The sequence below is a fragment of the Anoplolepis gracilipes genome, chromosome 2 (genome assembly GCF_047496725.1).
Source record: "Anoplolepis gracilipes chromosome 2, ASM4749672v1, whole genome shotgun sequence".
Classification (NCBI taxonomy): domain Eukaryota; kingdom Metazoa; phylum Arthropoda; class Insecta; order Hymenoptera; family Formicidae; genus Anoplolepis; species Anoplolepis gracilipes.
In genome coordinates, this window is record NC_132971.1 from 8,774,040 (window position 1) to 8,792,242 (window position 18,203).

Genomic DNA, 18,203 nt, shown 5'->3' on the forward strand with positions numbered 1-18,203 from the left:
AGGCAGCCAGGAGCGGCGCGGCGCACCGCGAGCACGGGCGCAGCTGACCGTCCGACGAGTCATTACCGCCGCATGAGTCAAAATTGCTAACTATTTTATCTTATAACACAATATTATGCTTTAAATAAAATTTCTGTAAAGAAGAAAATGTCTTATAATTACGTCAGGAATAAGTGTTCTTTAAAATAACGTCGGATGCTGCGATCAGCTGATTGCTACACGCGATGTGTGTATGGCTGAGTGTGTGTGTAAAAGAAAGGGACAGAGTGAGTGAGTGAGTGTGTGAGAGAGAGAGAGAGAGAGAGAGAGAGAGAGAGAGAGAGAGAGAGAGAGAGAGAGAGAGAGAAATAAATGTCTCCGCGACGGCGACGCTCCTTCGATTGTCATCAACGACTTCAGACCGATCGATATATTGATTTTCCAGCTCAGCTGACAAACACATCGCGTGTAGCAATCAGCTGATCGCAGCGTCCGACGTTATTTTAAGGAACACTTATTCCTGACGTAATTATACTACATTTTCTTCTTTACCAAAATTTTACTTAAAACATAATTTTGTGTTATAAGAAAAACGAGTTAGCGATTTTGACTCATGCGGCGGTAATCACTCGTCGGACGGTCAGCTGCGCCCGTGCTCGTGGTGCGCCGCGCCGCTCCTGGCTGCCTTCTATACTCGACGCGTGATTTGCTAACTATTTTCGGTTATAACTCAAAAACTACGCTTTAAATCAAATTTTGGTAAAGGAAAAATTGTCTTAGAATTGTGTCAAGAGTACGTCATTTTACAAACGGAAGGTTGTTCTGGGACACCCTGTAGATAGATAGATAAGTTTGTTTATTGATTCCCCTTGGGGTTTTTCAACTCTTACAAAATTACCTTAAAACTAGCTTAACCTAACTTAACCTATCTCCGGGGGGGCCTGCGACCGTGGGCAACCCTCTTGGCTCCCCCACGCTCGCACCCCCTCCCCCTTATACACACACACACACACACACAATCTCCCCCACCGGACTTCCGCGTCCTCTTGCTTGTTTCTTTCATCTTTCTTTCTTAACTATTCCCATCCCCTCGAACCATTCTCTCCCTTCCTCTACCATTCATTCTCATTCTCTCCCCCTCTTTCATTTTTTCTCATTCCACCATACCCCTCTCCCTTTTAATTTCCCTCATCCATCCCTTTCCCTCTCCTTCCTCTCCTAAAACCCAACTCACATTATCCTGCCAACTTCTCTTACCCTTCCACTCCCTGCATCCCTCCCACACATGCTCCCGTCTCCGTCTCCCCTCCGCATATTCTGCACCGTTTTTTCTCCTCCTCTTCTCAGTATTTACTCTCCTTCATCTCTCCTAAACCTCGCTACCCTTCTCCATCTGCTCTTCCCCCATCCTTCTTTCAGATACCCCGGTATCCCTTTCCCCTTCACCTCCTTTTACCATGTAAATAATATAAATTTCGCCTCCTCCATCTTTCTCCTTCTTTCCTTCCTCTGTTCATCTCTATCCCTGTCCTCTATTCCCTTATACCAATCCTCACCCCTCTTCTCCTTCTCCTCTACTCTTATCCCTCTATCCTTGAAGAAACCTTCTCTTTTCTCCTCCCACTTCGAGCCCACCTTCTCTGTCTTACTCCTATTCCTCATCTCCTCCATGCATCTCCTCGCCAGCTTCCCTCAATTTCCCTCCCTCAACCTCTTCTCAAAACCTCATGCTCTTCTTCCTGCTTTCACCCTTAGTTTCTCCCTCTGCAATTCTTCTCTCACCATATATCCCGGCGTCCTGATATCTACTTCCAGAACCCATCTTAGATATCTCTCTTCTATTCTCTGCATCCCCTCCCTCTCTTTCCATCCCCATATCTTCACCCCGTACCCTAACACTGCCCAGATCAACCTATCGAAAAGCCATATCCTCCTTCCCCAGTCCCTTCCGAACCTCCTCTTTCCTATCCCCCATACCTGTCCCACTAACGTTGCCGCCCTCCTAACTCCATCCCTCACCTGTGCCTCCTGATCACCGTTTTTCTGTAGCGTGTACCCTAAATACTTGTACCTCCTCCACCTCCTTCCCCTTCCACCTCCAGCTTATCTTTTTCATTCTTCCTCCCCTCCCTTTCCTAAATCTCATAACTTTCGTCTTCCCTATGTTCACCTTCAGCCCCTTTCTATTCATGTATCTTTCCAGCCTGTCCATCATATTTCTCATCCCTTCCTTCTCCTCCGTAATCAACACCAAATCGTCTGCATATGCGAATATGTACACCCTTTTTCTCCCTAGCATCACTTCTCCCCACTTTACTTTCCTCATCTCTTCCTCCAAGTCCGCAATCAAGATATTAAACAACATCGGACTCAGAGGGCATTCCTGTCTTACCCCCTTCCCAGTCCAAAAACTCTCCCCTATCTCCTATTCCACTCTTACTCTGCTCTTTGTCTCCCCCATTATCTCCTCTATTCTCCTTACCAGTCCCTCCCTCGCCCCTCGTCCTCTCATCGATTCCAACAAAAACCCTCCCTATCCACTGAATAAAACGCCGCCTTTAAATCTACAAATAATGCCACCATCCCTCTCTTCCTTCCTTTCAGTTGCCTTCCTATCAGATAATTCAATACATCCACATTGTCCATCGTTTCCATCCCCTTCCTAAACCCCGTCTGATTTGGAGGCACTATCCCCTTCTCCTCTACCCTTAGCCTTTCCGCCAACACTGTCGCATAGACTTTATACGGGAAGGTCCCGCACGGTGCGATAGCCCACTATCCGATAGCACACGACAAATTTAACGTTATTCCCGATAGCCCACAACTCTTTAGGACACATCCCGATAGCACACCAAGTAAATCGAGTATTTTCCCGATAGCGCACGAGATAAAAAATGCAGATTGTCTCGATAGAGCACAGCTCAACAGCACACGGCAAAAACGTTATTCCCGATAGCCTACAACTCTTTAGTATATATCCCGATAACACACAAAGTAAATTGGGTACTTTCCCGATAGCGTACATCGTTGTGTGCCACTTGGATGGTGCGCTATCGAGAAAAGATGCGTTTCTGTCCCGATAGCACACATCGTCGTGTGCCATTGAGATGGTACGCTATCGAGAAAAGATGCGTTTCTGTCTCGATAGCGCACATCGTCGTGTGTCACTTGGAAGGTGCGCTATCGAGAAAAGATGCGTTTCTGTCCCGATAGCGCACATCGTCGTGTGCCATTAAGATGGTGCGCTATTTAGAAAAGATGCGTTTCTGTCCCGATAGCGCACATCGTCGTGTGCCATTCAGATGGTGCGCTATCTAGAAAAGATGCGTTTTTGTTCCGATAGCGCACATCGTCGTGTGCCATTGAGACGGTGCGCTATTAGAAAAGATGCGTTTCTGTTCCGATAGCGCACATCGTCGTGTGTCACTTGGATGGTGCGCTATCGAGAAAGACGCGTTTCTGTTCCGATAGCGTACAGACATGCAAATGCATGTTTTATACGACGCAGTTTTCACCAATAATTATTTATTATAATTAGAAATAGTGTTTAATTATAATAAATAATTAATTTTTTTAAGTACGTCATTATACGTTCGCCTCGACGTTAATCACGCGAGAGTCGTCGCGTCGCAACTTGCATAAAACATGCATTTACATGTCTGTGCGCTATCAGGACAGAAACGCATCTTTTCTCGATAGCGCATTATCCAAGTGACATACAACGATGTGCGCTATCGGAAAAATAGCCAATTTACTTTGTGTGTTATCGGGATGTGTGCTAAAGAGTTGTAGTCTATCGGGAATAACGTTTTTGCCGTGTGCTATCGGGCTGTGCGCTATCGGGACAATATGCATTTTTATTGTGTGCTATCGGGATGATACACTTTTTATTTCGTGCGCTATTGGAAAAATATTCAATTTACTTGGTGTGCTATCGGGATATGTGCTAAAGAGTTGTGGGCTATCGGGAATAACGTTAAATTTGTCGTGTGCTATCGGGTAGTGCGCTATCGAGACAATGTGCATTTTTATTGTGCGCTATCGGGATGATGTATTTTTTATTTCGTACGCTATCGGGAAAATACTCGATTTACTTGATGTGCTATCGAGATGTGTGCTAAAAAGTTGTGGGCTATCGGAAATAACGTTAAATTTGTCATGTGCTATCGGGTAGTGGGCTATCGCCCCGTGCGCTAACGGATCCTGCTCCTTTATACAGCGTTAGCATCAAGGTCACCCCCCTGTAGTCCCTTACCCTCTCTCCCTCTTTCTTCTTTAATATTGGTATCACCACCTTTTCTCTCCATCTTTCTGGCCATCCCTCCCCTCCCCACACCTTATTACAGAATCTCCATGCCTACCTCTCTAATTCTTCTCCCCCGTACTTCCACACTTCTGGTATTCCATCTATCCCTGCCGCTTTTCCATTTTTTATTCTCCCTATCACCCCCCTAATCTCTTCTATCCCAATCATTTCCTCATCCCCCTCCCCCTCCTTCCTAACCCCCTGATCACTCTACTCTCTACCCCTCCTTGCAACCTCATAAAATACTCTCTCCATTCCTCCATCCCGATCTCCTCATTCACTCTCCTCTTTCCCCTCTTCCTCTTCATATTCACTACCTCCCACACCTCCCCTTCTTTCTTAACCTCCCTTGCCTTCTTCTATCATTTTTCATTCTCTTCCTTCTTTTTCCTCTCACACAACTCATTATACTCCCTCTTCTTACTCTTGTATCTCTCTCCCTTGCCCCCTTTCCTACACCACTCCCTCAATTCTTTCCTCACCTCTTCTTGCTTCTCCTTACATTCCTCATTCTACCATCCTTCGTGCTTTCTTTCTCTTCTTTCCTCCGTTTCTTTTATCGCCTCTGTTAATCTCTCTTGCATTTCCTCCCATTCTTCTCTCCCTTCTCCTCCCTGTTCTAACTTCCCCGACCTCTCCAACACTTCTCTAAACCTGTTCCTTCTTTCTTCATCCCATATCCCCTTCCCGCTCCTCCCTCCTTTTTTCCTTTCCTTTTGTCTTTCTTCTCCTTTTATCCATATTTCTAAAGGGTGATGATCTGAATCTATCTTATCCTCCACTTTTAACGGACGGGATCCGATAGCGCACAATGCTAATTGACCAATGAACAATTGAACCTTCTGATTGGCTAACCGTGCTGGTTACCCTAGGCATCGGTCAATATGTGTGGTTGTGTGCTATTGGGATGTGTGCTAACGGGACCTTCCCCTTTTAACTTCTCCACTTTTTCCTCCACCTCCGCGTCCCCTATCACGTAACAATGACTGTATCCCCCTTCCCCCCCGTAAATGTAAACTCCCCTCTCTTATCCCCTCTTACCCTCCCGTTAATTATTCTCATTTCCCATTCTTCCAGAAACTCTATCAACTGTCTGCCTTCCCTATTCCTCTTCTTATCTTTCGATCGCCTTCCCCTCTCCTCCTCCTCTCCCTCCTCCACTCTTCATCCCTCCTCTGCTGTCCTCGCATTGAAATTCCCCCCTATTAGCGTTTTCACTCCCTCCTCTTCCTTTCTTATCCACTTTTCCAATTCCCCTGTCATCTTCCCCACGCCCTTCCCCACGTACACTCCTATCAACCTCCATTTCTCTTTCCCCCATCTCAACCTGCCCACTATCATATCCTCCGTTCCTTCCTCTATCTTATTTCCTTTCTCTAGCCACTCTCTTCTTATACCCATCAACATACCTCTCTTCGGTCTTCCTCTCTTCCTCTCCCTCTTTGCTACTTGTATCTCCCATTTTAACTCTCTTGGTAATTTCTTTTTCACCCTCTTCCAGCCCTTCTCGTCTATCCATGTCTCCGATAACACTACTACATCCCATACTCTCAAACCTCTCCAGAAATCCTCGTCTTTCTTTCTCAATCCAGCCACATTCCAAAACACCGCTCTCCATCCCTTCTCCTCTCTTTCTCTCTCTTCCAATTCTCCCTCCTCTCCCCCTTCCTTCACCCTCCCGTTCCCCTCTTCGTCTACCCGCACCCTAATTTTCCCCCTGATCCTCCCTTCTACTCTTCCCCTCCTCCTCTTCCCATCTCCACTACTTGTTTTCTATCATTATCCTCCCATACCCCAATCTTATCCTCTTCCCCGCATTCTTCTTCTTTCTTACAATCTTCTCCAGTTTCTACCTCATCCTCCTTTCCTTTTATGTCCAATCATCTAATATTCTCTCCTTTCTCCCCCTCAACCCACTCTTCTTTCCCCATATCTCCTTTCTCTGCTCCTTATCCTCCAACCTCACTAACGCCATTTCCCTGCCTTTTTCTCTGTCTCCCCCTAGCCTTTTCACCTCTTTAATCCTCGCCTCTGCCACTATATCTTTTATTATCCTCTCTACCATCTCTTTTCTTTTTCCTTCTTTTACTTGTACTCCTCTTATTATTATATTCCTCCGTCTTTTCTCTCTATCCTCCATCTCCATCTTTCTTTCCATCTCTTTCATCCTTCTCTCTATATTCCCTCCCTCCTCTCTTCCCTCTACTCTGTCTCCTCCTTCCTCTTTCTTCCTGTCCTTTTCTAGCTCCATCACCCTCCTCTCTAATCCCTTAATACAATTCTTCAACTCTTCCCTTTCCTCCTTCCACCTCTTTTCCATCCTTCTAAATTCTTTTCTCATCTCCTCAATCTACCCCTTCATTCCCTCTTTCATCACCATCTCCATCTCAACCCTCCATTTCTTCATCATCTCCCATCCTCTCTCCTCTTTTCCATCCGATGATCTAACCGTTTTCCTACTTTTTAAAAATATATCTTCGTTTCCCTCCCAATCCTTTCTCTTCCTCTTTATCCACTCTTTCATATTCCCTTTACTTCCTTTTCTCTCCTTCCCAAACTTCGTGCTTTTCCCTAATCCCTCTGCCATTCTAAATTTCTTTCTGTCCACTTACGCCCTCTACGTCTATGCCTCATTCGCTCCTTATCCACTTGCCTTTCTCTATAGCTTCCTCCTCTATGCCCAAATCCCTGTCTACTTGCCCTTCTCAATATCTTTATTTTCTATGCCCTAACTGTCACTTTTTACCTCAACGTCTCTGTCCCTCTTTCCTCCCTATATCTCCCTCTCTCTATTCTCTCCACACACGCTCGTCACTCTCGCTCTCCCTCTATCACCTTCACACACTCTCAGACCGCCTCTCTCATTTTATCCACCCATTCACCTCACTTTTCACAGCCTCTTTCTCTCCGCGTGTCACTATTTTATACACCGGAAGCGGAAGTCTGTTATTTTATATATATATATATTTTCCCTTTTCTTGATATTTTCGTATTGTTATGTATTTATTGTAATTTTTTCTCTTTCATATATTATTATTATTATTATATGATTATAGTATCTAAATGAATATATTTATATGTTTCGCTTTCAGTCGTCGATGACTGCTAATATTATGGGGTCTTCATAGTCATGGATAATGCGGTGTAGTTGCTCCATTTTGGTAGTAAATTCTAAATACCGATTGGCGCAAGGACTATAGTGGGCTATAGGTTGGATAGTCCCCATGTAATTTTCGCATGCATAACATTTATTTCTGTCGAATTTTGTGTCATCTATGCAATGTCTTTTAACTTCTTTGTAGTAGGGCTTCACAGATTCGGGAATTAGTTTGGTATAGCATGTAACGCATAAAGTGACATGTACGTCGTATATTTTCTGGTAAAAACATGTTTTAAAACAATACACAATATATAATCTTTGAAGCACTTCTACAGAAGGGTGTAAGAAAGATGATTGTGAGGAGCTTGGCTAATTTTGCGATGATTCACGCATCTTGTTTTCGTAATTTGATGAGTAGTATCGAGCTCCGTCTACATGTAATATGAGCGGATTAGGAACAGTGTTAAGATCAATTCGTCTTTTGTCACAATACAGCAAGAATTCTAAGTATTTCAGTAGATATTGATCGCATTGATACATGAGCTTAACTATGGTGGTATCTACATTACAGTGTGCCTAGATTATTTCGCGGAAATGTTCGCCAGAGATCAAATGATGTGACACTATTCACTCATATTGATCTCGATATCGTGGTTAAAAAATGTGATAACACTGGGTACAATAAGCAAATCTTGACGCAATATGTCTGTACCTAAAAGGTCTATAGCACCGCGCGGTTGAAAGTAATTGACATGGGTCGAAATTAGGTTGTACTGTTGTGCTGAGTTGTAGCCCAGTAATATGGTCTCGTGAGCTCATTCTACAAGAGAGAGAGAGTAGTGTAGAAAAAAGTTGATAGCTTTTTAATAGCTTATTCAAAGTATCCATATATACGAATTAATACATTGTCTTCTATATCGACTTGTTCTTCTTTTTCCAAATTGGTTGCAAACGAAAGATACATATCGTTATATAAAGAGCATTGTCTCAATGTTTTCAGTGTAACTAAAGGTGTTTTACATATTTTGCATATTATTGGCTCATAATTGTTTGTTATCACAAGATAAGGACAATGGAAGAATTTATAGAACCATCTATAATATTCAGACGATAAGAAGGAATAACAGGTTGCGCAAATTTTTCCAAGTTTGATGTGAGTAAATCCGATTGCTTTAATGCGCTATGTAATATGTAATCGTTGTTGTGAGAAAGCGGGTGTTTTGTATATAGGATCTATTGTTGGTCGTTAATGGGATAAACACATCTGAAACCAAAAATTTGCTCTTAGTATATTTCATCCTGGCTTGATATTAGCAATTTTCAATTTATCTGCGTGAATAATTCATGGTGAGTTTTTAAACAAAATTTTGATGTTGTTATTAGGTAATACTTCAAGTACTTCAAAGGGTCCAATATATTGATCAAAAACTTTTCGTTTAGCTGGTTTTTTCAATAAAAATACATGCTCTCCTTGTTTAAATTCTCGTACATGAATACGTTTATTGCAGTAATACTTGCTTTTGTTTGTAGATTGGATTAAATTTTGTCGTGCTTCCTCTTGCGTGTCGCGCAATCGATTAAATAAATCTGTTAAATATTCAGTGTATGTAGGGTCTATATTTTCTTGTATTATAGTGTTAGACGAGGGTAATCGCGCTATTTTTTTAAAAATTAGTTCAAAAGAGGAAAATTTAGTGCTTTCATGTACGCTTGTGTATAAAAACATCGCTAAAACAAGATAATCATCCCAATTTGAGTCTTTATTAATTTGTATTTTTAGATATTCTGTTAGGACGTAATGAAATATTTCTATTTATCTATTAGACTGAGGATGATATGTAGTAGTGTTTTGATATTGTTGATATTGTTAGATCCTGAATTTTTTCGCTAAGTTTCTCATTAAGGCAGTGAGGAAATTTGATCCTTGATCGGTTAAAATGGCTTGGGGAGCTCCGTAAATACATATGAAATTTTTAGTAAAGGCGTCGGCAATTGTCAATGATGTAACTTCTTTGTGGTGTTACATCCGTACCAAAATTTTTGACACCTTAACTTTAAGAGTAAACCTGAACCGTTGTGCTGATAGCAAGCCCGGCCCAAATAGCCGATAAGTTACCAAGTTACTAAGTTACCCAGTGTAGAATAGTTGATAAGTCTCCTATCATATTTACCCACCGTAGGAATTACCGACCGTAGTTGATAAGTTACCTACCGTATTTACCGACTGTAGTAATTACCGATCGTAGCTGATAAGTTGCCTAACATAGAAATTATTTACCCGATAAGTTACCGTAGCGATTACCAATCGTAGTTCGTAAGTAAACCACCAGGCGCAATTTTCACCACCGTAAGGTAGAGTACCTCTAATAAGAGTATGGACACCGTTAGTCGATTTTTGATTGGCTTTTCGATCCGCCATATGTAACAGGGAAATAGAAGAGGGAAAATTGAATTTATTGTTATGTACACTGATAAATATTAATATTTGCGTACTTTTATATATAAAAGTTAATATATAATTTTATATATTTGTGTATTTTTGATTTAAGTGGAATTCTATTAAGACTACCCAGACAGTATGCATGTCTTAAAGACATACTAAAGACGTCTTTAATATGTCTTTAAGACATGCGTGTTGTATGGGTAATTATTATATTTTACTTCTTTGTATGACAAACATAGTGCAAGTTGTCAAGTTAACTGTCATGCGTCATGCGTTTAATGTATGTACGTACGTTGCATTTCTGTGATACTTCGTAAGTTCTACTTGATGCTATATTTAATATTATATAATGTTATTATTAAATATATAATATTATATTTTATTAATAAATATAGATTTTTATTTATTTACTTTTATAATTACTTATCAACATTATTTAATTGTTTTTACAGCAACTGGTAATAATAACCTTAACCTTAACCTTAAACTAAACATATACATACATTACATACGGAAAAATTTAAATATATTTGCATTAGATGCAAGATGCCGAGTTGCTCAGCAAAAAAATGTACAAACTCTTCGAAGAAAAAGTTTAAAATGTGTTATTTTTTATTAAATGATCCACAAAGATGTGCAATATGGGCATCCAATGTAAACAGAGAAAATTAGACATCAAATAAATATTCGGCGTTGTGTCAAGTATATTATAACGGTGCACCTTTCCCGACGTCTCGGACAAGCTCGTCGGTTCCAGGGTTCGAGAGAAGGGGAAGACTCCAATTGACGAGAACGGGTTTTCGTATAACAAACGTTTATTTAGCGGTAGTATTTACATGTGGTTGGGTCGTGTGCTATATACATCTGTAGTTGTGTACGTGTGAGGTGTGTATGTGAGTGTGCGGGGGATGTGAGTGTGAGCGCAGGCGGACGCGGTCGGCAAGCGGGATGGGCGCAAGCGGTTAGCAGCGCGGGTGACAGCGGTGCGTATTATAGCGGGCTGCGTACTTCTGAATTCGAGAATGTGTGCACAGAACATATAATCTGGAAAAAATCTTTGAAAAAAACAATGCAGTCTTTCGCTTATTTATATTTTTTACTAAAAATAGAGATTATGTGTATTCTAATAGTAGTTAGTACCATTTGATACTAGATGCGGTTTGCATGTACGCATTGCTTAAAAAATCCCAGAGGCAATTTATTCGTGAGCTGGTTGTAATATTTTCTACCAGATGCGATTTGCATGTACGCACTGGTTAAAAAATCCCAGAGGCGATTTATTCGTGAGCTGGTTGTAATATTTTCTACCAGATGCGATTTGCATGTACGCACTGGTTAAAAAATCTCAGAGGCGATTTATTCGTGAGCTGGTTGTAATATTTTTTACCAGATGCGATTTGCATGTACGCACTGGTAGAGAAAATCCCAGAGGCGATTTATTCGTGAGCTGGTTGTAATATTTCATATTCGATGCGATTTGCATGTACGCATTGCTTAAAAAATAATCCCAGAGGCGATTTATTCGTGAGCTGATTGTTGTATAATACATATTATAATTAATACATATTAGATGCGGTTTGCATGTGTGTTCTAAATAAAAAAATATTTATATTTTCAAAATATCTATTATATCACACAATAGTTTTAGTAATAAACTATTGTGTATTTAATAATATTAATTTAATTTTTACTAATAAATAAACAAAAGACTGCACTTCTTCAGAGATTTTTTCTAGATGTATAAATAAGTAATAAAATATACATAATTATCACATAATACCTTACTTTTTTTTTAACATTTTACAAAATACTAATCTTTATTTTTCTTTACAGGCGAAAGTTATTAAAATGAATGAAGCTAGAAGAAATTAATGACTCCATAAGCATTAGAAATATTAACGATGAATCCATCGATTTTAAAAAATCGGAAGAATTATTTCCCGATATGATGGATTCGAAAGTTAATATTCAAACAATGCTGTGTCAAGAGTCAAATATAGGTATCTATAATGTAGAACAAGATACTGAACTTTGTAAAAATAACAAAGATTCAAATGACTCCAAAAGCATGGATATTAGCGATGAATCTATCGAGTTTAAAAAATCGGTAGAATCATTTCCCCATACGATGGATTCTAAAGCTAATAGTCAAATAATGCACTGCCAGGAGTCAAATACAGATATGTATAATGTAGAACAAAATGTCGAATTTTGCGAAGATAACAAAGATTTTGTTATCGAAAATAGCCCTCTGGATACGAATCGTATCCAGGAAAGATTGCCTGAAGGCCGCCGCATTGTTGACATTTCTTTTCTATGGAATGAAATTCATAGAACGTTCGATAATCATGCACAAGGAATAGAGTGCCAATTTAAAAATTGGAAACTCGTAAATTCTTATCGCTATGGGTTTAAGACACAGTTGTTCTTCAAATGCCAAATGTGCCATTACAAAGCCAACATCTGGTCAGAACCTACAGAACCGGAAACATTGGACGTTAATATGGCTGCTGTAGCAGGAACTGTTACGACTGAAATTGGTTTTGCTCAGCTGGAAGAGCTGTGTGCATCCATGAATATTCCATGTATGTCCGATAAAACTTATATGAGATATCGAGAAAATGTTATCAATGAATTCGAGAAAACAGCCATGGAAAATATGAAAATGGCTGGCGAAGCTGAAAAGCAATTCGCTCTTGAAAGAAATGAAACTATAAACGGTATTCCGTATATAACCGTTGTAGTAAATGGTAGTTGGATCAAGAGATCATACGGCAACACCTACGATTCACTTTTCGGTGTTGGTGCTATAATTGGTTACCGCACAAAAAAGGTACTCTTTGTTGGTGTCCGCAACAAATTTTGTTCCCTCTGTGATTTTGCAGAACGAAACGGAATCGAACCAAGAGATCACAAATGTTACAAAAATTTCCATCGTAATGCAAGCTCTACAAGCATGGAGAGCGACGCTATTGCAGAAGGCTTCAAAAGTAACTTGGAAATACATGGAATAATTTATAGAACGGTTATTGCTGATGGTGATAGTAGCGTTTATCAGGCCATCCTTGATAGCAAACCATATTGAGAACAAAAGATAACCGTTAAAAAAATAGAATGCACGAATCATTTGCTTCGGAATCTGTGCAAAAAGTTGAGAGCTGTGCCAATGACAACTCAACAAAAGATGCATAGAAAGCGTGGTTTCGTCCAGCTACAAAATGTTGTAAAAAAGAACATATTAAAAATACGAAAAGAGGTAGTAAAAACAATTGATTTGCGAAAAGAAGAAATGCAACCTGACCATAAGAAGGCTATGGAATTACAAAAAGATATATTAAATATTCCTAGCCATATATTTGGTGAACATAAACGATGTAAGGAACGCGGTATAAGTGACTGTGATGAAACGAAGAATTATGTACCGTTTCTCAAACAGCACGATCTTTATCAGAAAGTAGAGAATGCTTATTGCGGAAATTCACCAACAATCCAGCAAAATCATTTAATTCGATAATTTGCAAAGAAATTGCTGGAAAGCGTATTAATTTTGCTAACAGAGATTCCTATAATGCTAGAGTTGCGGGAGCAATTGTGCAACATAATACCCAACAAGTTCTCACGGAAGTACATAAAAATATGGGTAAAAATGTTCCTCCCATTGTCGAGACTCTGGAAAAGCGACGACAAACTAAAGTTGCAAGAATCAGAGAATCTCGAGAAATGAATGAAAGGTCAAAAAAATTTAAAAGGGAACAAGGAACAGATAGTTTTTATGATCCACAATCACAGAAACCAGATCTTCCACCCGATGTTTTTGAGCAACTTCGACAAAATCATTTAGAAAAGTTGTTTGAAAATGGGAAAAATTGGAGACAAATAGAACGTGATACAGTGGAGCAAAGTGAATCAGATTTGTGGCAGTCGTTGAAACAAGAAATGTTAACGACGTCTAATTTTGGAATGGTATGTCGCATGAGACCGACAACATCTTGCGCCGCAATTGTAAAGAACATTTTGTTCCCTCCCTCTATCGATACCGCGGCTATGAAATATGGTCGCGAGAGGGAAAAAATTGCAAAAAAAGAATTGGCCGAAATACTAAAAAAAGAAGATTAAAACTTGCGGATTATTTATTGATGTTAAAAATCCATGCTTGGGTGCTTCTCCTGATAGGCTCATAAATAAAAATAGCCTGGTAGAAATAAAATGTCTTCTATCAGCTGAACATTTAACAGCGGAAGAGGCTATAAAGACGCTGCCTCAATTAAAAAGCGTTTTTGATAAGAAAAATCCAGAGAAGATGAATCCAAAACATCGATTTTTCTATCAAGTTCAAGGCCAGTTAAATATAACGCAGCGAGATTATTGTATTTTCACTGTGTGGACGCCAAGAAGCTTAAAAATAGTACGTGTTAATAGGGACAATATATTTTGGAATACTCAAATGCTGCCTTTTTTAACACGTTTCTATTATGATTGCATGCTGCCCGAAATCTTGGATAGTCGACATAATAGACATATGCCTATTAGAAATTCTAAATATATAATAGAAGCTCAAGAAGCAGCCAAAAAATTTATTGGTCAAAAAAGTCGTCGACAATATAATATAGACGAAAATATTATCGAAGAAAGTCAATGTTGCGAATCCAATATTTTACCAATGAAAGCAACTAATACTACTGTTACTGTTCTGACAAATGTGGAACAAGATGACGATTGCATCATTGTTAGTTATTCACAAAATAAAGAAGAACTAACTGAAGATGATAATAGCGAGACAAAAAGAATTTCTCGATAATCAGGTTATTCCTTTTAATTTAGTAAGGGACAATATATTACCTGTACGTAGCAAACTAAACGACCAATCATTGGACCGATTTTTACGCGTCGTAAGAAATAAATCCCATTTTGAAACACAAAGTGTGCTATATTTAGAATATCCTCATTTAATTGAAGCAAGTCATAGCGACAAAAGCTTACAAATTATTGAAGGATATTGTAGTGATCACTGGCGATGTATATTTTTTGACGGCACCAAGCTTCGAGTGTACGACAGTTTACCCGATTGTACATACAATAAATTGGCGTCTAAAGAAAAAAATTACATTCATCGTCGTTATCCACAAATAAATGCAAATGATATAATATTTGCAAAGGTTCACGTATAACCTGATGGCATATGTTGTGGAATTTATGCTGCAGCTTTCGCCACAACTGTAGCATTAGGAGAGAATCCTTGTAACGAGAAATATTCCAATCGTGTGAAATACATGAGGCAACATTTTCTTAATATTATAGCAGAAAATGAACTGTCGCCTTTTCCAAAATGGTAATCCAATGAATCATTGGAAAAAGACGCTACAATATTATTGATTTCTTTGTACTCGGAGAGACGAAAATAATACATACATTATGATTGCGTTCTCACGGGAATGGGCGATGGAGGGGCCCATTCTATATATAAAATATTTTAACAAATCGGAAAGACGAAAATATAATGGTTGTGTCTTACGAGAATGGGCGATGGATGGGGCCCATTCTATATATAAAATATTCTATAAATATATTTTATATTATATGTTATATATAAAGTCAGGGGCGATCTAACATGTACTGGCATTATACGTTTCTTTTTACACATTGACGTTCCATATGTATATATGTCAAATGATATATATTTATATTCTGTTGCATTTCTTTGTTCGACCAAAATTATTGTCATGCAAAGTCATGTGCGAGAGGAATCGTCATGCAAAATGTGTGCAATAAATATAAAAAAATATTTAATTATTTAAGAATTATATGTATATAATAACATTATACATCTAATGTTATATACTTATTTTTATCTCTATACAATAAATACAAATAAATTGTTAAATTTTTTCTTTAATTTTATAAATGTATATTATATATATTTGTGAAATAAATATTTTATCATATTTGATATCTCTTAAACACTTTGCACACGTCTATTTCATCTTGTACACATAGCTTTATTATATCATGGTTTTGCATATGCCAAACATGCAATAAATATGAAACTAAATATGCTACAATGTTTAATTTGAGAAATATATATATGTATATAATACTATATATATCTCATATCATACTTTTCTTATTTTTATCTGTATGTAATAAGTGCAAATAAATTGTTTATTATTTATAATACATATATTAGGTATTGAGTATATAATTATCTCTATTTTGTATTTTATACCATAATGTGTGTGAAAAAAGTTATGAATACGTGTATTTATAATAATAATAATATGTATTTATATAATATATATATTGAATGCTATTATAAAAATACGTTTTAAAATTTCATTCATTATGGTATAAAATACAAAAAACGCATAATTTTATATTCAATATCTAATTGTATTTTTAATAGACAATTTATTTTCATTTATATTACATACAGATAAAAATCAGAAAAGTGTATGACATTAGATATGTATTATATATACATATTTCTCAAAAAATATTGTAACATATTTTGTTCCTACTTATTGCATATTTTGCATATGCAAAGCAATGATATAATAAAGCCACGTACAAGATGAAGTAGACGTATGTAAAGTGCTAAGAGATGTCAAGTATGATAAAATATTTATTTTACAAATATATATATATATATATATATATATAATACTATAAAAGAAAAAGTTTAACAATTTATTTGTATTTATTATATAGATATAAGAATAAGTATGACATTAGGTGTTTATATTATATATACATATTTCTCAAATTTAATTTGTTTACACACATTTTGTATATGCCTATTAGTCCTCTACATTACGTTCAGCCTTGCGACAAAATTTTGGTCGAGATAAAAAGTCGTTTCTTTATAACAATTATAAACGACACATGTACAAAGATTACGCATCAGTGTGTACTATTACCACACAACAAATATCTCTTCGCGAGCGAACGAAAGAGACGATAATAGAAGCGAGCGAAACAATAATAGGAACGAGGGAGACAGCAAGAAGAGCGAACGAGACAGTAATAAGAGCAAGCGAGACAGTAATAGAAGCGAGCGAGAGGGGGCATAGCAGCTGGCAGAGAAAACTCGAGGCTCGACCTTTCCTTCCACGCTGCTATTCCTCTCTCGCTCGCTCCTATTACTGTCCCGCTCGCTCCTATTACCGTCTCCCTCGCTCCTATTGCGGTCTCGCTCGCTCCTATTACTGTCTCGCTCGCTCCTATTATTGTCTCCCTCGCTCCTATTGCTATCTCGCTTGCTCCTATTGCTGTCTCGCTCACTCTCATACCGACTGCGTCGGTAATACTTTTTTAGTTCTTACAAGGCGACGCTCAAAACCGCGTATGAATTCGGCCGACGCTTCGGTATCCCCTTAACGGTGAAACATAGCGTACAAGAACGCACATTACTTTAGCGTCCGAAATATTTGTGCTTTCATCAAGTAAAATAGAAAATTTACGATTTTTTAAATTTTGAACAAATTTTTCGGTTTCACGTTTTGAAATTACTTCTGTAACAATATTTGCGCACTTATGTCGAGCAAGTGAAATGTCTTGTGCAATTTCAGAATCTGAGAAAATATCCTTTAATAATGGAATGAAATGATTAACAGTTCGAAAAGCAACGTTATGTTCTGCAAAAAAAGAAGCTAACTTAATTTCTGCGCGTTTAACTTTATCTTTATGAGTTAATGTAGGTGTATTTTCAGTCGCATTATGTTTTTCATAATTTATGTTTTCGATATGTTTAAGTGTTTCAGAATGTTTAATTAAATCCGTTTTGCAACACCTGATGGTCTTGTTGCATGCAGTGCAAAGCGCTTTTTTCGATAGGATGAGGAGCCAACCATCCTTTAAAAATATTTTCATCTAGCCATGAAATTTGAAAGTTTCTAATCCTACGTTTTTTAGTTACTCCTTTTGCTACGTCCGAATTTATATTAATATCTTCTAAAAATAATATTATCTCTTACCTCTTACCTCTTATTTCTTACTTCTTACCTCTTCCTCTTCGTAATAGCACCGACGACGACTCACTAACACCGACGAATTATTCATATCAACTGGTGTTACTAACCTTGCAACAGACAGGTGGTTCCAGCACGAGAGAGCGAATTCCGCCAGAGACGAACACAGCATCTACATCCAAGGGTTAGATGACAACAGGAACGAAGATTGTAAAAAATCCAAAAGAGCAAACAGTGTAAATACTTGTAAATAATTTTTAACAAATAATATATAATAACCGCAAAAATAATAATATGAATGCGTATAGAAACTAAAGCTAAGCGTAATTAAACAAGTAGAAACAAATAAAAGTTATTTTGGATTAAGGCGGAAAATCGAGCATAAATGAGAAAGTCAAAATTTGAGTTAAA

At 38.1% G+C, this 18,203-nt stretch overlaps 2 pseudogenes; one reads left to right on the forward strand and one right to left on the reverse strand.

The window, feature by feature from the left end:
• Nucleotides 1-11,983: 11,983 nt before the first annotated feature.
• LOC140663280 (uncharacterized) lies at nucleotides 11,984-15,161 on the forward strand (annotated as a pseudogene).
• Nucleotides 15,162-17,157: 1,996 nt separating this feature from the next.
• Nucleotides 17,158-17,964, reverse strand: LOC140663281 (uncharacterized; annotated as a pseudogene).
• Nucleotides 17,965-18,203: the final 239 nt, after the last annotated feature.